This window comes from Macaca thibetana, chromosome 3 (genome assembly GCF_024542745.1).
Source record: "Macaca thibetana thibetana isolate TM-01 chromosome 3, ASM2454274v1, whole genome shotgun sequence".
NCBI classification, from domain to species: domain Eukaryota; kingdom Metazoa; phylum Chordata; class Mammalia; order Primates; family Cercopithecidae; genus Macaca; species Macaca thibetana.
This window is the reverse complement of record NC_065580.1, coordinates 9296133-9319811: the sequence shown is the minus strand read 5'-3', so window position 1 is coordinate 9319811 and position 23679 is coordinate 9296133. Positions and strand designations below refer to the sequence as shown.

The 23679-nt window shown below is 42.8% G+C and overlaps 1 long non-coding RNA gene and 2 other non-coding genes across 3 annotated transcripts in view; all 3 read right to left on the bottom strand.

Moving 5' to 3' along the window:
• The window catches only part of LOC126951655 (uncharacterized), a 50805-nt gene that overhangs the window by 5169 nt on the left and 21957 nt on the right, over window positions 1-23679 (bottom strand). The window contains exon 2 of the long non-coding RNA XR_007724580.1: window positions 2522-2750. This is a non-coding gene — a long non-coding RNA (uncharacterized LOC126951655). The remainder of the gene's footprint in view (window positions 1-2521; window positions 2751-23679) is intronic.
• On the bottom strand, window positions 10525-10631 carry LOC126951920 (U6 spliceosomal RNA). The gene has a single exon (XR_007724739.1). It is a non-coding gene; the product is annotated as a U6 spliceosomal RNA (small nuclear RNA).
• TRNAC-GCA (transfer RNA cysteine (anticodon GCA)) lies at window positions 23218-23289 on the bottom strand. Its single transcript has one exon. It is a non-coding gene; the product is annotated as a tRNA-Cys (tRNA).

The window sequence follows — 23679 nt, the reverse complement described above, 5'->3', positions numbered from 1 at the left end:
ATTGCCCAGGGCATCAGAAATCAACCACTCCAACTGCTCAAGGCAACTTTCTGGCAGACCAAACTGCAAGAAATGTGGCAAAGGCTCCCAGCCAACTCCTTGCACTCCAGCTCCCTGACCCAGGCCCCCGGGACTTGCCACATTTCCCTGATTATTCAGAACAAGATCTCCAGTGGATTGACAAGCTTCCCCTAAAACAGATCCAGAATAGGCGGTGGACTGATACTAATGACCAAACCATCCTACCAGAAAAATTAGGACAACAAGTGTTAGAACACATCCACCGAACCACCCACCTGGGTGCTCGGCGGATAACAGACCTGATCAGACGCTCTAAGCTCAAATTCAGACATACAGCCGAGATGGCCAGCAACATCGTGGCAAGTTGCAAAGTCTGCCAGCTTAACAATGCCTACTCCCGGTCCCAGGCTGCAGCGGGAACAAGGCTTAGAGGAACCAGGCCCGGTATCTACTGGGAAGTAGATTTTACTGAAATAAAGCCAGGAAAGTACGGGTATCGGTACTTACTTGTCTTTGTAGATACTTTTTCAGAGTGGACTGAAGCATTTCCAACCAAAAGAGAAACTGCTCAGGTTGTAGCAAAGAAAATTCTGGAAGATATCCTCCCCAGGTATGGCTTCCCCGTCCAGATAGGGTCAGATAATGGGCTGGCCTTCGTCGCTAAGGTAAGTCAGGATTTGGCTTCCATCCTTGGGGCAAATTGGAAACTACATTGCGCTTACAGGCCCCAGAGTTCAGGATAGGTAAAAAAAATAAATCGGACCTTAAAAGAGACCTTAACTAAATTGACTATGGAGACTGGCACTAATTAGGTGGTCCTTCTCCCCTACGCTCTGTTCTGGGCCCGTAATACCCCTTACAGACTGGGCCTTACCCCTTACGAAATCATGTATGGCAGACCCCCACCCCTGGTTCCCAGTCTAAAAGATGATCTGCTCAAATCTGAAACAGAAAATGTCTCTGAACTCTTATTTTCCCTATAAGCCTTGCAGAAAATTCATCAAGAGATCTGGCCCAAGCTGAAGGAACTATATGAGACCGGTCCCCCACCGACACCCCATCCGTACCAGCCGGGAGACTAGGTCCTGGTTAAGCGACACTGACAAGAGACCCTAGAACCCAGGTGAAAAGGACCACTCCAGGTACTCCTGACCACACCCACCGCCCTGAAGGTAAAAGGTATCACGTCGTGGATCCACTACACCCACGTCAAGCCAGTGGACCCAACCTCCGACCTTCTAGGACCAATCACGGCAGCGGCTAAAGCACCGGCCACGTGGACTGTGGACAGAGCTAAGAACAACCCCTTAAAACTCACCCTGCGCCGGCAATATAGCTCACTGCAAACATGCAGTTAGGTAGTCTAGCCCTAACGTTAGCCGCCCTAGTGGCCGCTGAGGAAAACACCAAACCAGCACCTAAACCCCAGTCAGGAAAATTTTCCCTACTGTTTCTCAGGAACCAATTCCAGCCTCTGCAGCATCACTGCAATGCCCCCTAATATCACCCTAAGGGCTCCGCCGGACATATTCTTCTGGTGTAATGGGACATTATCTAAGGACCTATCTAGTCCCTCTGTTACCAACCTACTGTGTCTTCCTGTCACATTAGTTCCCCGGTTGACTCTACTAACTGCTGGCGAGTTCCTAGGGTACACTGGTAATTGGACTAGTACTGCTATTCACCCAGTCCCTAGACCGAGACCTGCACGAGCCATATTTCTCCCCCTCATTGCAGGAATCTCCCTCACCGCATCCCTCATTGCGGCCGGGATGGCGGGGGGAGCCCTAAGTCACACCCTCATAGAAAGCAACAAGTTGTACCAACAATTTGCCGTTGCTATGGAGGAGTCAGCTGAGTCCCTTGCATCCCTTCAGCGGCAGCTCACGTCCCTAGCTCAAGTAACCTTGCAGAACCGGAGGGCCCTAGACCTACTCACTGCTAAAAAAGGTGGTACATGTATGTTTTTAAAAGAAGACTGTTGTTTCTACATAAATAAATCAGGGCTTGTAGAAGACCGGGTCCAACAGTTACGCAAGTTAAGCACTGAAGTAAAAACATGGCAGTTTGCTTCAGCTGCAGACCAATGGTGGAATTCCTCTATGTTTTCTCTGTCGGCTCCCTTCCTTGGACCCCTGCTAAGTCTACTATTTCTGCTAACCGTAGGACCTTGTGTTGTTAACAGAATTTTGCAGTTTGTCAGAAAAAGACTTGACACTGTTCAGCTCATGGTCCTCAGAGCCCAATACCAACCTGTAGACGCTGAAACAGAGTCAGACTTATAAGACCCAAGATTGGCTCTAGAGTTACCTGAAAAGAAAGGGGGAATGAAAGGAATGAGGCACATCCCCCATATATCTCCCAACTTCCTGAGCCCAGCACAAACACATTCCTCCATATTTCTTTCAAACTTCAGAAAAACATCACCTGGGAGATCTCCGATAAGGAATGCTAAATGTAGAATGTTAACCAATTGTAATGCTGTAACCGAGAGAATTACCTTGTTCCCTGTAACTTTACATATCCTGTTTACATCGGGCTATAAAAAGCAAGCACTCGCGTTGTTCGAGGCCCTCTTGTATGCTGTGGAATGGAGGGATCAAGTTCGAACTTGCAGTAAAGATCCTTGCCGCTTGGCTTTGACTCTGGACTCTGGTGGTCTTCTTTGGGGAACAAACGGTCTGGGCATGACAGAGCGAACGTCCTTCCACTGTATTTCCAAAATCCATCTACAAAGACAGAGAGGAGAGACACAGAGAGAGAGAGACAGAGAGGAGAGAGAGAGAGAGAACAAAAAAAGAGAGGAGAGAGACAAAGAGACAGAAAGGGAGTCAAAGAGAGAAAGTCAAAGAGAGAGACGAAAAGTCAAAGAGAGAAAGAAAGAAAAATAGAAGTAGTAAAGAAAAAAACAAAAACAATGTACCCTATTCCTTTAAAAGCCAGGGTAAATTTAAAACCTATAGTTAATAATTAAAGGTCTTCTCTGTGTCCCTATAACACTCCAATACCACCTCATTGTCAGTGTAAACAAGGGTGTAGCCCAAAAGCACTGAGGCCACTGACAACCCTTAGCCTTCCTATCAAAAATCCTTAACCCAGTAACCCGCGGATGGCTCAAATGCATTCAGTCAGTAGTGGCAACTGCTTTGTTAAAAGTAGAAAAATAACCTTTAGAGGAAACCTTATTGTGAGCACACCTCACCAGTTCAGAGCTATCCTAAGTCAAAAAAAGCAAAAAAGTAGCTTACTAACTCAAAAATCTTAAAGCATGGGGCTATTCTGTTAGAAAAAGGTGATTTAACACTAACCACGGAAAATTCCCTTAACCCAGCAGATTTCCTAACAGGGGATTTAAATCTTAATTACTATACAAAGGACCAGACCTAGGAGGAACTCCCTTCAGGACAGGACGATAGATGGTTCCTCCTGGGTGATTGAGAAAAAAACCACAATGGGTATTCAGTAATTGATGGGGAGACGCTTATGGAAGCAGAGTTAGGAGAATTGCCTAATAATTGGTCTGTGCAAGCTGTTTGCACTCAGCCAAGCCTTAAAGTACTTAACAGAATCAATCCTGACTCAAAAGGTTACCTAAACCCTCTCTGAAACGAATTTGCATAAGAACTGTTGTTTATGGGAATGCATCTTGATGGGGCAGCTGGGTTGTTACAAAATACTCAGGAACCCAGCCCAGCTCTAGGACTCACCCCTGAGCACAAAGGCAATGTTGGGCACGCTGGTAAAGGATCACTAGAATCCAGCAGCCTGGACTCCTTTCTTTGTGGTCAAGAAAGGTGGGAAAAGGGGTGCAGACTGCTACATCGGTGAGCGTAACTAATCCCATAAGCAGAGGTCCATGGGTGGTTACGCACCCTGGAAAGGAATAAGCATTAGGACCGCAGAGGACGCTGTAAGACCAATGCTCATCGGAAAATGACTAGGGGTTCTTGCATCCCTATGTTCTTTTTTCAAACGGGAAACGTTCCCCCCAAGGGAAAAATGCCCCTAAGATGCATTCTGGAGAATTTGGCCCAGTCAGAGTGCATGTACCTTTTTCCCTCTCAGACTTGAGGCAAATTAAAATAGACCTAGGTAAACTATCAGATAACCCTGATGGCTATATTGATGTTTTACAAGGGTTAGGACAATCCTTTGATCTGACATGGAGAGATGTAATGTTACTGCTAAATCAGACACTAACCCCAAATAAGAAAAGCGCTGCCAAAACTGCAGCCCAAGAGTTTGGCGATATCTGGTATCTCAGTAAGGTCAAGGACAGGATGACAACAGAGGAAAGAGAACAATTCCCTACAGGCCAGCAGGCAGTTCCCAGTGTAGACCCTCATTGGGATGCAGAATCAGAACATGGAGATTGGTGCCGCAGACATTTGCTAACTTGCATGCTAGAAGGACTAAGGAAAACTAGGAAGAAGACTATGAATTACTCAGTTATGTCCACTATAACACAGGGAAAGAAAGAAAATCCTACTGCCTTTCTGGAGAGACTAAGGGAGGCACTGAGGAAGCACACCTCCCTGTCACCTGACTCTATTGAAGGCCAACTAAAGGATAAGTTTATCACTCAGTCAGTTGCAGATATTAGAAAAAACTTCAAAAGTCTGCCTTAGGCCCAGAGCAAAACTTAGAAACCCTATTGAACTTGGCAACCTTGGTTTTTTATAATATAGATCAGGAGGAGCAGGTGGAACAGGACAAACAGGGATAAAAAGAAGGCCACCGCCTTAGTCATGGCCCTCAGGCAAGCTGACTTTGGAGACTCTGGGACAGGGAAAGGCTGGGCAAATCGAATGCCTAATAAGGCTTGCTTCCAGTGCGGTCTGCAAGGACACTTTAAAAAAGATTGTCCATATAGAAATCAGCTGCCCCCTTGTCCATGCCCCTTATGTCAAGGGACTCACTGGAAGGCCCACTACCAAGGTCCTCTGAGTCAGAAGCCACCAACCAGATGATCCAGCAGCAGGACTGAGGGTGCCTGGGGCAAGCATCAGCCCATGCCATCACCCTCACAGAGCCCCGGGTATGCTTGACCATTGAGGGCCAGGAGGTTAACTGTCTCCTGTGTGGAAAAGAAAGAGAGATCAGCCTGTTACCGTGTCTATACAGAAAGAAGTAGACAAAAGAGACTCCATTTTGCTCTGTATTTGAGATGCTGTTAATCTGTGACTCTACCCCCAACCTTGTCCTTGTAAGAGACATGTGCTGTGGTGACTCAAGGCTTAATGGATTTTGGGCTGTGCAGGATGTCCTTTGTTAAACAAGTGCCTGAAGGCAGCTTGCTGGTTAAAAATCCTGCCCGTCCCTGGGCAATGGAACATCTCGGTGTAAAACCGATTGTACGCTCTGTTTACTGAGATAGGAGAAAATCGCCTTGCGGCATAAGGTGGGACTTGCTGGCGGGACTTGCTGGCACAATGCTGTTAAGAGGTTTATGGAGATGTTTGCATATGCATATCAAGGCACAGCATTTTCCTTTGAACTTATTCATGACACAGAGATCTTTATCCATATGTCTTACTGCTAATTTTCTCCCTAAAATGATCCTATTGTCCTGTCACTCCCTTATCTTTAAGATGGTAAAGATAATTATCAATAAATACTAAGGGAACTCAGACCGGGAACTCTGAGCGCCGGTCCCCTGGGCCCACTTTTTCTTTCTCTATACTTTGTCTCTGTGTCTCATTTCTTTTCTCAAGTCTCTCGTTCCACCTAACGAGAAACGCCCACAGGTGTGGAGGGGCAGGCCACCCCTTCAGTCTCCTGGACACTGGTGCGGCCCTCTTAGTCTTACTCTCCTGTTCCGGACAACTGTCTTCCAGATCTGTCACTATCCGAGGGGTCCTAGGACAGGCAGTCACTACATACTTCTCCCAGCCACTCAGTTGTGACTGGGGAACTTTACTCTTTTCACATGCCTTTCTAATTATGCCTGAAAGCTCCACTCCTTTGTTAGGGAGAGACATTCTAGCAAAAACGGGCCATTATACACCTTAACATAGGAGAAGGAAAAAGGGTTAATATATATACAGACTCTAAGTATGCTTACCTAGTCCTCCATGCCCACGCAGCAATATGGAGAGAAAGGGAATTCCTCACTTCCGAGGGAACACCTATCAAGCATCAGGAAGCCATTAGGAGATTATTATTGGCTGTACAGAAACCTAAAGAGGTGGCAGTCATACACTGCTGGGGTGATCAGAAAGGAAAGGGAAGGGAAATAGAAGGGAACCACCAAGCGTATATTGAAACCAAGAAGAGCCACAAGGCAGGACCCTCCATTACAAATGCTTATAGAAGGACCCCTAGTATGGGGTAATCCCCTCCAGGAAACCAAGCCCCAGTACTCAGCAGAAGAAATAGAATGGGGAACCTCACGAGGACATAGTTCCCTCCCCCACAGGATGGCTAAGCACCGAAGAAGGAAAAATACTTTTGCCTGCAGCTAACCAATGGAAATTACTTAAAACCCTTCACTAGACCTTTCACTTAGGCATTGATAGCACCCATCAGATGGCCAAATCATTATTTACTGGACCAGGACTTTTCAAAACTATCAAGCAGATAGTCAGGGCCTGTGAAGTGTGCCAAAGAAATAATCCCCTGTACTTCAGGCCATACATTTCAATCCCTGTATCTTTAACCTCCTTGTGAAGTTTGTGTCTTCCAGAATCGAAGCTGTAAAACTACAAATAATTCTTCAAATGGAGCCCCAGATGCAGTCCATGACTAAGATCTACTGCAGACCCCTGGACTGACCTGCTAGCCCATGCTCCAATGTTGATGACATCGAAGGCACCCCTCCCGAGGAAATCTCAACTGCACGACCCCTACTATGCCCCAATTCAGCAGGAAGCAGTTAAGAGTGGTCGTTGGCCAACCTCCTCAACAGCACTTGGGTTTTCCTGTTGAGAAGGGGTACTAAGAGACAGGACTAGTTGGCTTTCCAAGGCCAACTAAGACTTCCTAAGCCTAGCTGGGGAGGGTGACTCCATCTACCTTTAAACGCGTGGCTTGTAACTCAGCTCACACCTGACCAATCAGGTAGTAAGGAGGGCTCACTAAAATACAACTTAGGTTAAAAGCAGGAGATAAAGAAATAGTCAAATCATATATCGCCTGAGAGCACAGGGAGAGGGACAATGATCAGGATATAAACCCAGGCATTCAAGCAGACAGCGGCAACCCACTTTGGGTCTCCTCCCATATATGGAAGCTCTGTTTTCACTCTATTAAATCTTGCAACTGCACACTCTTCTGGTCTGTGTTTGTTACAGCTCGAGCTGAGCTTTCACTTGCCATCCACCACTGCTGTTCACCACTGTCCCAGACCCGCCGTTGACTTCCACCCCTCTGGATCCAGCAGGGTGTCCATTGCACTCCTGATCCAGCGAGGTGCCCATTGCTGCTCCCAATTGGGCTAAAGGCTCGCCACTGTTCCTGCATGGCTAAGTGCCCAGGTTCTTCCTAGTTGAGCTGAACACTAGTTGGTGGGTTCCACAGTTCTCTTCTGTGACCCACAGCTTCTAATAGAGCTATAACACTCACCATATGGCCCAAGGTTCCATTCCTTGGAATCCGTGAGGCCAAGAACCTCAGGTCAGAGAATAAAAGGCTTGCTCCCACTTGGGAGTGGCCCATCCCATCTTGGGAGTGGCCCACCACCATCTTGGGAGCGGCCCACCACCATCTTGGGAGCTCTAAGAACAAAGATCTGCCTGTAATACTGGTTCCAATCCAAGATCTACCTGGTCTAATTTCAAGACAAAAATTCCTTCTCTGAAGGAGAATTGCCACTTGCTGAATAAGGCATTGATTTGCACCAAGAATTTGCAATCCTCCCTGGTGATTGTCCTGTCCTGGCTTGTCACAAACCCATTTCAGTATCCTGAGTGGCCACAGACACTGAACACTGAGCTCTATTGGGTATTAGAGTCAAATGGCAGAAGTGACCCAGCTACAGAGTCTTCCCCTGTTCTTGGCCCCACTTAATTCTGGCACACAAAGTCTCCAATTTCTCCATATCCTCTCTAACACCTATAAATGGGCTGAGAAAGTACAAACAAATGTAGTGTAGGCAATTTCCCCCCATCCCACCAAAGCAAAGAGGCTTATCAAATGCTATGCCTCTCTCTTAGTGCTAATGATGGCTGTGGGAAGGGTTAGGACAATGTTTACTAATTCATCATTAACATGAGAGCAGTAACCTGACAATCTCCAAACCACTAGATATGCAGAAACCTCACTGAGGTGTCAGGTACATGTTATTTTATGCAATTTTTCTCCCATTCCCTGGCACTCTTGTGTCTTATCAGGGCATCTAGACTACTTTATATTTGGTATTCTCTGGGTCCTAGAAGAATACTATCAATATGTAGGCACACTGTGGTGTCCTATGGGATAATGGCTAAGTTCCCTATGGACCAAATTGTGGCACTAAGCTACAGTCAGTGTAACTCAGGGGCAAGACAGTGAAGATGCACCTAAAAAGCAAAAACAAATTGCTTCTAATGCCTTCTGCTTACTAGTATTGAGACGATATACATTAAATCAATATTTAATTTGGCAGACAGAATTAGGATTACCACATAACCATTCATTATAAACCATCCCCATTCTCTAAGGTCCATCTATTTTCACCACTAAGTGGTAGACACAAATTGACAGGTGTTTGAAATATCCATCCTTGCAACTTTCAACTCTTTAATGGTAGCTACCATTTCTGAGACTTCTTCAGGAATGTGGCATTGATTTTCTTTTTCAATTTTTTTTTATTGTGGTAAAACACATTTACTGTTTTAACTGTAAGTTTGGAGATATTAAATACATTCATAATGCTGTGGAAACACCACAACTATCCATCTCCAAAACTCTTTTCACCTTGTAAAACTGAAATTCGATACCCATTAAATAATAACTTCCCATTTCTTCCTCCTCTGAACCCCTGGCAACCACCATTCTACTTTGTTTTTATGACTTTGACTACTCTAAGTAGTTCATGTATGTGGAATAATAAAGTATTTGTATTTTTGTGACTGCTGTATTTTACTTAGCATAATGTCCTTGAGGTTCATCCAAGTTGTAGCATATGTCAGAATTTCCATCTTTTTAAAGGCTGAGTAGTATTCCATTGTATGCATTTATTACATTTTGCTTATCCATTCATCCATCAATGGACAGTTGGGTTGCTTCCACATTTTAGCTATTGGAAATAACACCGCTATAAACATGAGTGTACAAATATCTCTTCAACACCCTGCTTTCAATTCTTCTGGGTATTACTCAGAAATGAATTGCTTGATCATATAGTAATTCAATTTTTAATTATTATAGGAACCATCATACTGTTTTCCACAGTGGCTTTACCATTTTACATTCCCAAAGATGGTACACAAAGGCTCCAATTTCTCCATATCCTCTCCAACACTTGTTATTTTCTGTTTTTGTAATAGTAGCCATCTTAATGGGTGTGAGGTAGTATTAATGGGTGGTATTGCATGCATTTCTCTAATGATTATTGATGTTCAATGTCTTCATGTGATTATTGGCCATTTGTATATCTGTTTTGTAGAAATATCTATTCAAGTCCTGTGTCTATTTTTTAATGTTGTTTCATTGTTGAGTTTTAGGAGTTATATATATACTCTAGATATTAATCCCTTACCAGACTTATAATTTGCAAATATTTTATCCCATTCTGTGAGTTGACTTTTTACTCTATGGACAGGTTTTTTTTTTTTTTTTTTTTTTTCTGAGATGGAGTCTTGCTCTTGTTGCCCAGGCTGGAGTGCAACGGCATGATCTTGGCTCACTGCAACCTCTGCCTCCCGGGTTCAAGTGATTCTCCTGCCTCAGCCTCCCAAGTAGCTGGGATTACCTGCCACCAAGCTCGGCTAATTTTTGTATTTTTAATAGAGACAGGGTTTTGCCATGTTGGCCAGGCTGGTCTTGAACTCCTGACTTCATGATCTGCCTGTCTCAGCCTCCCAAAGTGCTGGGATTACAGTCATCAGCCACCACACCTGGCCTGGATAGTGTCTTTTGATGCATACAATTTCAAATTTTTCATGCAGCTCAATTTGTCTATTATTTCTTTTGTTGTCTGTGCCTTTGTTATCACATCCAAGAAATCACTGCCAAATCTAATGTTGTAAAGTTTTTACCCTATATGTGCTTCTTTTTGTTTTTTTTTTTTTTTTTTTTTTTTTTTTGAGACGGAGTCTCGCTGTGTGGCCCAGGCTGGAGTGCAGTGGCCCGATCTCGGCTCACTGCAAGCTCCACCTCCCGGGTTCACGCCGTTCTCCCGCCTCAGCCTCCGAGTAGCTGGGCCTACAGGCGCCCGCCACCACGCCCGGCTAGTTTTTTGCATTTTTAGTAGAGACGGGGTTTCACCGTGTTAGCCAGGATGGTCTTGATCTCCTGACCTCGTGATCCACCTCGGCCTCCCAAAGTGCTGGGATTACAGGCTTGAGCCACCGTGCCCGGCCAAAAAATATGGAACGCTTCACGAATTTGAGTGTCATCCTTGCGCAGGGGCCATGCTAATCTTCTCTGTATCGTTCCAATTTTAGTATATGTGCTGCCGAAGCGAGCACTATGTGCTTCTAAGAGTTGCATTCTTTTAGTTTTACCTTTAGGTATTTGATCCATTTTGAGCTAATTTTTGTATATGATATAATAATGAAGTTAACAACTTCTAGGATATTTCTAGGATATCTATTCTATTCCATTGGTCTGTATGTCTATCTTTTTGCCATTACAACAATTTTGATTATTGTAGCTTTGCAGCAAGTTTTGTCATGAAGTATGAGTCCTCTAACTTTGTTCTTTTTCAAGATCATTATAGTTATTTGGGGTCCCTTGAGATTTCATAGGAACTTTAGGATACATTTTTCCATTTGTGAAAAACAAAAGCTTTTGGGATTTTGATGGGATTTTTGGTGATTTTAATCTACAGATAATTGCATTATATCTGTAGATTTTTGGGGGTAGTATTAACATCTTAACAATATTAAGCCTTCCAATCTATAAACATGGGATGAGTGTTTCCATTTACTGACATCATCTTTAACTACTTTCAGCAAAGTTTTTGTAGTCATTTTTTTAAAATCCTAAAACTTCCAAGGCCATGTCTTTTGCCACCTTGGTTAATTTCTATTTTATTCTTTTTGAAACTATTATAAATGGAATTGTTTTCATAATTTCCTTCCAGATTGCTCATTGTTAGTGTATAGAAATGCAAGTGATTATTGTATGTTGGCTTTGTATCCTGCTATTTTGCTGAATTCATTTATTAGTTCTAACAGTTTTTTGTGGAATCTTTAGGGTCTTCTACATATAGATCATACCATCTTTAAGCAGAGATAGTTTTATTTCTTCCTTTCCAACTTGGATGTCTTTTATTCCTTTTCCATGACTAATTGCTCTGGCTAGAACTTCCAGGACTATGTTGAATAGAAGCAGTGAAAGTGAGCATTCTTTTCTTATTGCTGATCTTAGAGGAAAATTTTCAGTCTTTCAATGTTTGATGTAATATGATGATTGCTGTGGGTTTTTCACATATGGCTTTTATTGTGCTGAAGTAGTTTCCTTCTATTCCTAGTTTGTTGAGTGTTTTTTAAATCATGAAAGGATGCTGAATTTTGTCAAATGCTTTTTCTGCATTAACCAAGATGATCACACAGTTTTTTTCCTTCATTCTGTTAATGTGATTATTATGATTGATTTTCATATGTTGAACCATCCTTGCATTCCAAAAATAAATCCCCCTTTGTCAATTCTGTCATGGTGTATAATCCTTTTAATATGCTGCTGAATTTAATTTGCTAGTATTTTGTTGAGGATATCTGCATTAATGTTCATAAGGAATATTGTATGTAGATTTCTTTTCTCATGGTGTCTTTGTCTGGCTTTCCTAACAAGGGCAACGCTGCCTCATAGAATGAGTTAGGCAAAGTTCCAATTTCTTCAACTTTTTGGAAATATTTGAGGACTGGTATTAGTTTTTCCTTAAATACTTGGCAGAATTAACACATTAAACCAGAAGATTTGGGACTTTTTCTTTGTCAGGAGATTTTCAATTAGAGATTCAATCTCCTTACTTGTTATAGTTCTATATAGATTTTCTATTTCTTTGTGATTTTTGTCTTGGTAGGTTTTGTGTTTCTCTGCATTGATTTTTACTCATTTGATAAGGAGACAGCCTCCAGCCTACCAAATAATTCTTACTCCATGGGCCAGAGTTCTAATATGAAGGTTGTGCCACATTCTATGTATTCCAAACTAGCATTCAAAATACGTGAAATAGCCATTAGATGAGTTTAGGGGTCCACCAGACCAATGAGGCATATAAAATACAATTCTCACTTGTTCTATAAGTCTCTGTTCTGACAAGAACAGAGAACTGCTGTGGCTTTCCATAGGTGGCTAGAAATTATTGTGAATTCAGATGCAGTATCCAAAATAACCCTAAAATCTGTGTCTATTACCCTTTCTATAATGAATAGTTTTCCAGGTAAATGGCTGCAGGTGCTTTGGGGGATGCTAAAGGGAAGATTTATAATGTCATGAAAAGGTGCTATAGACTGAATGTTTGTGTTCCCACAAAATGTATATGTTGAAACCCTAACCCCAAGTGGGATGTATTAGGTGGGACCTTTGGGAGGTAATTGGGATTAGATGGGTTATGAAGGTGGAGACCCCATGATGAGATTAATGTCCTCAAATAATAGTAGTAAAACCAAACAGGCTTCTCCTACTCTACTCTAAACACTCAATACTTCACTTCGGACACGAAATATGTGGAGGTTTTTCCTCTACACACCAAGCAATTCTCCAGCAGATACCAACTGGGTATCCTATAATTCAATAATGAAGTCTTGACACTATTCTACCTGGAGATAGTGTCAGATTTCACAGGGTAAGGGCTCAGTCTCATGAGACTGACCCCACTTCATATGCTAATGGAAAGTCCCAGGTTGTGACCTGTGCTTCTGACTGCCAGCTATAAATCAGGATTCCTATGATCCCCTCCTCAGGTTCAATAATTTGCTAGGATGGCTGACAGAAATCAAATAAATAGTTTACTTATGTTTTCCCATTTATTATAAAGGATACAACTCAGCAACAGCCAAACAGAAGAGATGCAAAGGACTGGATATAGGCATAAGCTTCCATGCCCTCTCCAGATGTGCCATCCTCCAGGCACTTACAGGTGTTCAGCAATCCAGAAGCTCTATGAACTCTGTCCTTTGGGGTTTTGATGTAGGCTTCATTACATAGGAATGATTGAGTAAATCATTGTCCATTGGTGACCAACTCAACCTTCAACCCCTCTCCCCTTTCTGGAGGTCAGGGTGTGGGGCTGACAGTTCCCACTCTTAAATGACATAATTGGTCCTCTGGCAATCAACACCCAGTCTGAGGCTATCAAGAGCCCCAACCAACCAGTCATCTTATTAGCATACAAAAAGACACATATTACTTCAGAGATCCCAGGGGTTTTAGGAGCTTTATGCCAGGAAGGGGAAAAGTGGACCAAGTATGTATTTTTAATTTTGTCACAGTCCTTATAAGAAGAGAAATAGACTAGAGCTCACTCTTTCTGCCAGGTGAGGATACAGCAAGAAAGTGTCCCTCTGTAAGACAAGAGAGGGCCCACATCAAGAACTGAATTGGCCAGCACCTTTGTTACTAGAAAAAGATCCCAATCCAGACCCCAAGAAATGGTTTTTGGCTCTCACACAAGAAAGAATTCAGGGTGAGTCCACAGAGTAAAGTGAAAGTGAGTTTCTCAGAGAAGAAACAAAACAAAAGAATGGCTACTTCACAGGCAGAGCAACCCAAAGGCTGCTGGTTGGTTATTTTTATGGTTTTTACTGATTATATGCTAAGCAAGGGGTGAATTATTCATGAGTTTTCCAAAAGAGGGGTGGGCAATTCCCAGAACTAAGAGTGTCTCCCCTTTTTAAACAATATAGGGTAACTTCCAGACATTGCCATAGCATTTGTAAACTGTGATGGTGCTAGTGGGAGTGTTTTTTAACATGCTAATGCATTATAATTAGCATATAATGAGCAGTGAGGACCACCAGAGGTCACTTTCATTGCTATTTTAGTTTTGGCAGGTTTTGGCTGGCTTCTTCACTGCATTCTGTTTCGTCAGCAGGGTCTCTGCGACCTGTATCTTGTGCTGACCTCCTCTCTCATCCTGTGATAAGAATTCCCAGGAATGCAGCCCAGCAGTTCTCAGCCTCATTTTACCCAGCCCCTATTCAAGAGTCACTCGGGTTTGAACTCCTCTGACATATTTCCCCCTCTCCCTTTTATAAGGGAACCTTTAATTTTAAGGGTTGCAGAGGGCTGAAGATCCATATTCTGTAGCTTCTTCGCTGAATAGGGGTGGTAGTACTTCTTCCTATTAGGTCTCTTGTATTCCGAGTAGGGAGGAATTCAGTCAGAAAGCATCAGTATGGAGAAAGGTATTCATAACTCTGAATCCCAACAAAATATGATATTTGGAAGCTTAATAAGTGTTCAATTTAAGAAAACATCAACTAAGGTTATCCTGCATTCTTACACAAAGAGTAAAGCAGTAATATAAATCAATAAGAAGGCTTTTCATGAACTGGAAAATTGTTGGAATCAAGCTGATATAAAGTTGCTAGACAATTCTAATATATGTCCAGAATAAGAATACTGATCCAGATTTTTACATTACCCATCCCTCTTGTTTCCTCTGAGCAGCAGCCAGAAATCAGTGATTGATTCATAGGAATAAGCAGGGTCAGTCTTAATTGCAAAAAAAACTCAAAAACAATAGATGAGACTAGAATCTAATAAGAAGTGTATCATAGTTTTTGAAACATAGTTTTTCTCTATCTAGTCCCCATTTTTATTTTTAAAAAATCATGGCAAGACTGATTCGTTTGCAAAATAAGTTTTAGTCTTATTATACTTGGGCTGATTATTTGTATAAAGAACAGCAAGAATAATTATTTGCCATATACGCTCCTTTTAAATTGACTTTGGTGGAACTTTGTTCCATTAAAAAAGAAAAAAAAAGGGAAATCTCCTATCAGACTTTTTAAAGCCATGAGCACAACCATGGGTTTGTGTCTGCAAGTACCCACATGAGTTGGGTAAATTCTCCTTCTCTTGAGGTACTAAAATAACTTGGGGGCTGCTGAGCCTGTCAGAAAGTGACATTCTTTACTCACTACAGGTCAGGAAACTTGTACAGGGATTTCATATGCAAAGTATGAGACCAGTTTTCCCAAAGGGCTTTTACTCGCTCTGTAAGCCAACTTTGAATCCCTAAAGCAGTATGTTTGTATCTGAAAGCATGCCACTCCAGTCAAAGCCTTGTAAAATAACCAGTGTCTCCAACTGTGTCCTGTTATAAAAGAAAACAGATTCTTACAGTCCTTATGTAAAAAACTACATTGTCATACACTGAAGGTTTTAACATGAAGTTTATCCTGTCTAACTTAAAACATTTTAACCCTCTCTAGGCAAAACTACAATGACAACAACAACCCACATTCCTACAACAACAACCCACGTTCCAACAACAACAACAACCCACGTTCCTATGCCTCATTATAATCTTTCACCAAAAACACATTTTACTTTCCTTATACACCTTGCATGTAAAACTATTTCTCCAGTAGTCTTAATTATATATGTTACAATGTTTACTCTTAGCAACTTTTATTTTTGGTGAGAAACCTGTTAAGTAAGCAATTTTCATTATGTAAAAGGTGTGGAGCCCAGGACGCCAGACAGAAGTGCAGAAAAAATCTGACTCTTTCCATCCCATAGTGGGCATGGCCAACTCCACATGTCCCCAGGCCTTAGCTAGAATTTACTGGGTCCAAAGCAGGAAGTTGAACAATTATCAAAAGTCAAAGAAGTCGTTATGTAGCTTAGTAAACACAGTATATGACCTGCCTATTCTAGACCAAATATCTACATTTTGAAGACATTTTAATTTTACCAATAATTTTTAAAACTCTTTATTTCCTAAAGATTACTAAAGGCACGTGAACTAAAAGGCATCAAATTTTCTATTTTTCTAACAAGATATTTGATTTAAGTGCTTGTTATTTTTAAGCCAATTAATCAGAGCTCTTTCATATTTTTTAAGAGTAAAACATCACACACAACACATAAATACATAGACAGACAGACATAAGCAGATCTGGTATTGTTTCAAAGCTTTTCTTTCCTATTTTCATGCTGAATTCTGGGTCCCCAAAAAGAGGGAAGTGCTACAGGACCAGAAAGTGCAATGCTTTTACTATGCATTTTACTTCCAAGCCATTCCCCTGAAGCTGGTGGGCCACCCAAAGCCAAGCAGCCTATTTCCTATGGAACTTTCACCTCTCTGGGGGTGGGGGTCGGGGGAAAGGTTTTCATACTTTCCAGGCAGCCAAAAGCATGCTTCTCAGATCCAAACATGCAAAGAGCCAAGTATCCCCCCATAACTGCCATTATCCATCTCTAAAAGTATATTTTCTACCTAGCTATTATACACCAAAACTAAAAGCTCTCTCATAGTGCAAAGTAATTTCTGATACCCCCAAAAGTAAAAAAAATGCTGGGTAGCACAATGCAAAACAGAACAGAGCTTTAGATTTTGAGAGGCATCTATCTACTTTCAATTTCTGGGGTTCCAAGAGGAAACTAGAGGCTTTTCCAAAAACAGGGACTGTGGCACCTCCTCTGTTTTTCCCAAGGAGTCCTAGGCTGTTAGAAATTATCTTAGTTCCCTTCATATGAGCATCAAGAGTGGCAAGACGACAAAATGGAGAAAAATAATTCAGTGTACTCAGAAAAAAAAAAACCTTTTTTTCAGAAAAACAAGATCCAAGAAAAGAAGAAAACATAAATGCCTCTTAAATATATGTGTAGCTGGCATATCTGTTTTTAATTAAGCTGACTTTTAACCAAATCTCTTATTCCCAGACTCCATCCAGGACAAAGAGTCAATATTTCTGGCTTTTCAGTTTTACTAAAGGTAACCTCTGAGGTGAAACCAATAAACCTAACTAAGGTATATAAGTTATACCATAAGTTATGACTTAACTATGGTATACAAGATATTTTGTAAGAAGTGGTAAGCAGTTTTTACAAGATCTAGAATCTCCAAAGGTAGCTCAGAGAAAAGAAAATTCAAGATAGGAAGTTAGAAGTTGTTCACACATGGGAAAATAATCAATAAATGGCAAAAATCACACACATAGGCCGGGCACGGTGGCTCATGCCTGTAATCCTAACACTTTGGTAGGCGGAGGCGGGCGGATCACCTGAGGTCGGGAGTTCAAGATCAGCCTGACCCCATCTCTACTAAAAATACAAAATTAGCTGGGTGTGGTGGCACATGGCTGTAATCTCAGCTACTTCTTGGGAGGCTGAGGCAGGAGAATCACTTGAACCCAGGAGGCGGAGGTTGCAGTGAGTCAAGATCGCTCCATTGCACTCCAGCCTGGGCAACAAAAGCAAAACTCACTCTTAAAAAAAAAGAAAAGAAAAGAAAAGAAAAAAAGAAAAAAAAATCACACATGTATCAAAGCGGAAATGACTCATTCCCTAAGCTGGGAGTTGAACCCGGGACACCACTGTAAAAAGACAAAGCCTTAGCTACTGAGCTACAGCATTAGGTTGTTTCTAGTGTTCTTCCCAGAAGGAGCCCAGAGCAGCCAATCTTGAGCTTGCAAAGGTTTTTTACTGTTGAAGATAATTTTTAGGGCTAACTATGATATAAACCCCCAAAATCCCATCCTCCAGTTGGCAGAAGTCAAAAGAAAGTACTTCCACATAGTCACAAGGTCAAGCTCCCAAGGACATAAAACAAAACCAGAGGAAAATCTCATCCAGTTTTTGTTTCAGGGACCTGCAGCAAAGTCTGTAACTGACCAGTTTGCTAGGTTGGCTTGAACAGTGGGCTTCGGTCCTACACCCACATTTTATCCTTTGGATCCCTTTTTTATGATAGAACAACAAAGACAAATTCATAGCACAAAGTACACCAGACTTGCTACAGCCTAAGAATAGCTTCACAAACCCTTTTTCCCATTAATCAAAACCTTGCAGAGGAGACAGTGACTTTTATCATTCATTCAACTGGTTTACATAGAAAGAGAGAGTCCAGAAGTCTAATTGGTAAGAAATTCTTGCCCTATTGCCAGCATGCTAGATTTCCGGGTTCCCTTTCTCTAAGTGGCTTTGATGGACTTGCTTGTTGCACCATGGCTATGGGGGTTAAGCCACATTACAAAGGAACCATAGGCAAAAAGCCTCTCAATTTTGCAAGATACCACCCAACTGGCTGGATAGGGAAACCAAATGACCATTTTCCTTTCCAGTTGCAGCAAAATATGTGTGAAAAAACACAGACACTAGCCACCCTGCTCAGTCCCCAAAATCAACCTAGCAAGGCTCAAACTTGCCCCCGTTGGTCCATGTTGTCTTTGATCCACTCAAAGTGGAGTGGAATGATCTCTAACTAGGAGTTTCAACATGTGGTCTCTGGGCAAGATGGAACAGCAGACAGTCGCTCTGAGTGAAAGAAAAGATAGAAAAGGGAAAGGCGAGACAGAGAGAGGGAGGAAAGGGAAAGGAAGAAAGTGCTGCTTGCAGGGAGGCAGGGGAGGTGAGGAGCTCAGGAAGGCTAGAGAAAGACCCATTCATCGCAGCTATACTGAATCAAAAGTTCAGGAAGCTGCTTATCAGTCAGGAAGGAATCTTTTCCAGCAGTTCCATCAGCTCTCAAGTTTCCCCCTTTCAGGGGAAAAAAGCTCCCCGTGCCTCGTGACCCTGTATATGCTCAGTCCTGTCACCCACAGCTGTTAGCAAAGAGTGCAAGGTGAATTAATCCAAAGAGAATAGCAATTAACATCCTGTAGAACAAAATCCATCCTTTATTTTTGAGACAGGGTCTCACTCTGCCACCCAGGATGGAGTGCAAGTGGTGCAACTACATCTCACTGCATCCTCAACTTCTCAGGCTCAGATAATTCTCCCACCTCAGCCTCACAAGTAGCTGGGACCACAGGCATGCACCACCACACCTGGCTAACTTTTTTTTTTTTTTTTTTTTTGGTAGAGATGGGGTTTCACCATCTTTCCCAGGCTAGTCTCAAACTCCTGGTCTCAAGAAATCTGCCTACCTCACCTTCCCAAAGTGCTGGCATTACAGATATGAGCCACCATGCCCAGCCTGAATTCATTTTTAACCAAGAGGGGCCTTACCAAGGGGGACCATATAGGGTATCTTCCAACATTGCCATGGCATTTGTAAACTGTCATGGTGCTGGTGGGAGTGTCTTTTAGCATGCTAATGCATGATTAACATATAGTGAACAGTGAGGACCACCAAAGGTCACTTTCATCATCATTTTGGTTTTGGTGGGTTTTGGCCAGCTTCTTGACTACATCCTGTTCTATCAGCAGGGTCCTTATGACCTATATCTTGTGTCAACCTCCTATCTCATCTTGTGACTAAGAATGCCCAGCCTCCTGGGATTGTAGCTCAGCAGGTCTCAGTCTCTTTTTACCTAGCCCGTATTCAAGATGGAGTCACTCTGGTTTGAATGCCTCTGACAACTTGATCTTAAACTTCCCAGCCATCACAACTGTAAGGAATAAAGTCCTATCGTTTAAGCCACTCAATCTATGGGATTTTTGTTACAGCAGTCTGAAGTAAGACACAAGGACTCCCTCAATTTTACCCAAGATCCTCTTTATTCCAGGAAAATTGAGTCTGGGAATGAACTCGGTTTAGGCAATTTGGTCAGAGGCAAAGATTTTCCACCTCGTTGGCTCTTGTCCAACCTCTATTCACCATACCTGGGATTAACTACAAGTAGGATTCTAGTGGCAGGACCAGGACAAGGGGGACCCCAGGTAACCATGCAGGTTTCCCCTTTTTTCTTTTTTCATTTCTAAGGACTTGTTGACCTAGAGAAATAAGCTGAGTCACAAAATATAATATTAAGTTAATACTTGAGCCAAAGTGAGCACAGCTGTCCAGGAAATGCTTCCAAGTTGCCTTGGGATATGCTCCATTTTTTGTAATAAGCAGGTTTTTTTTTTTTTTTTTTTTTTTTTTTTTGAGACGGAGTTTCGTTCTTTTGCCCAGGCTAGAGTACAATGGCATGATCTCAGCTCACCACAACCTCCGCCTCCAGGTTCAAGCGATTCTGCTGCCTCAGCCTTTTGAGTAGCTGGGATGACAGGCATACGCCATCACGCCTGGATAATTTTGTATTTTAGTTGAGACGGGGTTTCTCCACGTTGGTCAGGCTGGTCTCGAACTCACGACCTCAGGTGATCCGCCCGCCTCGGCCTCCCGAAGTGCCGGGATCACAGGCGTGAGCTACCGAACAAGCAGGTATTTAAAGGTGAAGGGAATAAGGAGTGGACTGATAGAAAAATTGTTTGACAGGAATTCTCATTGGTTTATAGAAATAACATTGATAAGTGATTGGCTATACATTGTTGAACTATTGGGTATGAGTTAGGGTGTCCAGCCTATGGCATTGTTAGGTTAACTTATGGCTGGTTCACATCAGTCAGTTTAGAACCCATATAGTAAGTGGCTTCAAGTGCTGGCATTACAGGCATGAGCCACTACACCTAGACAATGCAAGCTTTTTAAAAATAGCAACATTCATCCATTTATGAGGGCAGAGGCCTCATGACCTGAACACCTCCCATTAGGCCCCACCTCCCGCACTGTTGCATTGGGAATTAAGTTTCCAATACATGAATTTTGGGAGACACATGCAGACCATTGCAAATACCAAGAGATTTACCTGCCCTACTCCACAGTGCTTCATGCTGTTCTATAGTAACTTAGTACACCAAAACCAAAGTGCCCACATGGGCACTTCATTCCAAATGACTCATGTGATATTCAGATCACCTATTTTGTTACTGTGTATCAATGACTGCCAGGTTCTAATTCCTGAATAGCCAGATGCTCACTGCTTTCGGTCCCAATAAAAGCACGTATCCAGTACCATATTCCTCTTACTTCTTTCACCCCACTCCTAGTACTAGTTTTCATACTCTCAGCATTCTGTCTCAAAAATAGAAACTGGCAACGGCTACTTGAATCAAATAAGGCAGTTACTGGCAGGATGTCGGAAAAAAACTCACAGCACTAAAGGAAACCTAGAGATCTACACTCAGAAAATGGCTAGGACTAAAAGGCAGCCAAGTGGTCTGAATAATTTACCCCCACACAACATCCTGGTGAGGGAGCTGATAATACCCCCACTGAAAGCTGGCTGCAGCCACCAGCCCCGCTGCCAATGACAGCTCCGCATTCCCTGGAGTGCATTCCAAACTCTTCCTGCTTCCATGTGCCTCATTCCACATTCCAAGTCTCACATGTACATGTGACTGGGCAGGCTTAGGGCACTTCTAGGGCCTATGGGAAGAAAAAAATCTGGTACTTTTGGCTTTTGTAGTGTAGTTAGGTCCTGGTTTCTACTCAGAGTTACATATAGATTTGGATTTCCCCCAAATATAGAAAAGAATTTCATATGTTGGGGGTGTAAAAAAGACAACTACAAATACCTTCCACAAGCAATGTAAGTGGGACTGAGTCTATGCCAGAATAAAAAATCGTGAAAATTGCTTGAGGCTGCCAGAGCCTGGGGAGGTTTTCTGGTAAAGGCCTCATCTGCTTCTTGTCTCTTTCTTTGCAGGAAGATGCAGTCTAGCTGGAATGCTAACTCGAAGGCTGAGTAAGAATGACAGCAAGTCCACACAGTGGAATAATATTCAGCAATAATAAGAAATGAACTACCAAGCCACAAAAAGACATAGAAAGACCTTAAATGCTTATTGTTAAGTGAAAGAAGCCAATCCCAAAAGGCCACATAGTGTACGATTCCAACTGTAAACACTCTGGAAAAGGCAAAAGACAGAGATAGTGAAAAGGTCAGTGGTTGCCAGGGGGTTTGTGGGGAGGGAGGGATGAACAGGCAGGGCATTGGGGTGGGGGGGGTTTCAGGACAGGGAAGCACTTCTGTATGATACTGTAATAGTGGATACAAGACATTATGCATGTGTCAAAACCCATAAAACTGTGCAGGGCAAAGAGTGAACCCTGATGTGAACTACAGATGTCAGGTAATGATAATGTATCAATATTCGTTCCTTAATTTTAACAAATGTACCACACTAATCCAAGATGTTAATGAAGGGGAAATGGGTGGGAGGGAACTGTCTGTACTTTATGCTTTCTGTACTTTCTGTACCTTTTTCTGTAAACCTTAAACTGCTCTGAAAAATAAAATCTTAATTTAAAAAAATGACAGCAGGTTGGGGCTACCTGGATTACGAATCAAAGACCACGTGATCTGTGTTCAAATGATTGACCTATGAGCCATTGTTTTTCTCTAACAACCGCCTTTTCACCCAGTAGTGATATCCAGAGCTCTCACACAGTAAGTCACCGACGTTTTCGTGGTCTTCCATGAAACCTAGGAGGTCTCCATGGCAGACAGACACCTTTCCTACCAGTCTCCTTCCTATCCTCTCCCTCCTCTGCCCACCTGGCAGCTGTCTGCACCTGTGGCTCTCAATCCCCTGCAGAGGACATCAGCTTTGATAATCAGGCCAGTTTGGGTGAAACGTCCTTTAGAACCATCCAGCATAGTTTTCCCCCAAATGTTCCTGTCAGAATCATCTAGTGTGTGCTGGGTGGGAGGAGGCAGAAGAAAGAGCGGAGGTACGCGTTGCTTTTAAAACGAAATATCCAGTGCTCTCCTCAGACCTACACATGGGAGCCTCGCGCTGAGGTTCAGGTACTCTGCGCAGGAGCAGCGCCCAGGCGGGTCTGGTGCCCTCAGGCTTCATTCAATCTGCTCCCCCGACTTCCTGCCTGTTTCTCCCTTGGAAAAGCTCCCAAAGCACAAATGGCCACCCTGGGTCATGATGAAAGCCTCCTAGAGCCATTTCCTGAGCCAGATTACCTTTGAGCCTCCTTCGCTCCTTTTCCTTCGTCTTCCCCTCCCAGTCCACAAGCCACTTGGATGAAATTAGTCACCAAATATGGCTAATTTAAACACCTAAAAACTCACCTAATATGTGGGCTGATGGTTACTTGGGTGGACTCAGAATGGTCGAGTTCATAGGGTATCCTGAAGCAGAAAGAAAACCAGTAGGGGGTACCCGGATTTGAACCAGGGACCTCTTGATCTGCAGTCAAATGCTCTACCCCTGAGCTATACCCCCACGGCCCACACAATTCCCAGCTGGCATTATTTCACCATGTTGCAATGCCCGGGTGCCCTACACTGCACAGCAATCCTCGTTCACTCCTACTGAGCCGGGAGGATCTGCTGGCTGCATCCCTCACACCCACGCCTTCTGCCCTCATTTCCCCCGGCGGCTGTTTCCTCCTGGTGGGATGATTCCTCCGCAGGCTCTTGCAGTCGCTGCCTTTTCTTCCATCTGTATGAAATCAGTTATCGCTCGCCCATCTGCTTTTTGTCCTGTGGGTTTATACCTTTTTAAAAATCGCTTTCTTTTAATTAGGAAAATATTCTTATTTTTAAAAGTTGTATAGTTCAGTAAAATCTTCACATAAACAAAATAAAATAGATACAACATTACCGTATTTTA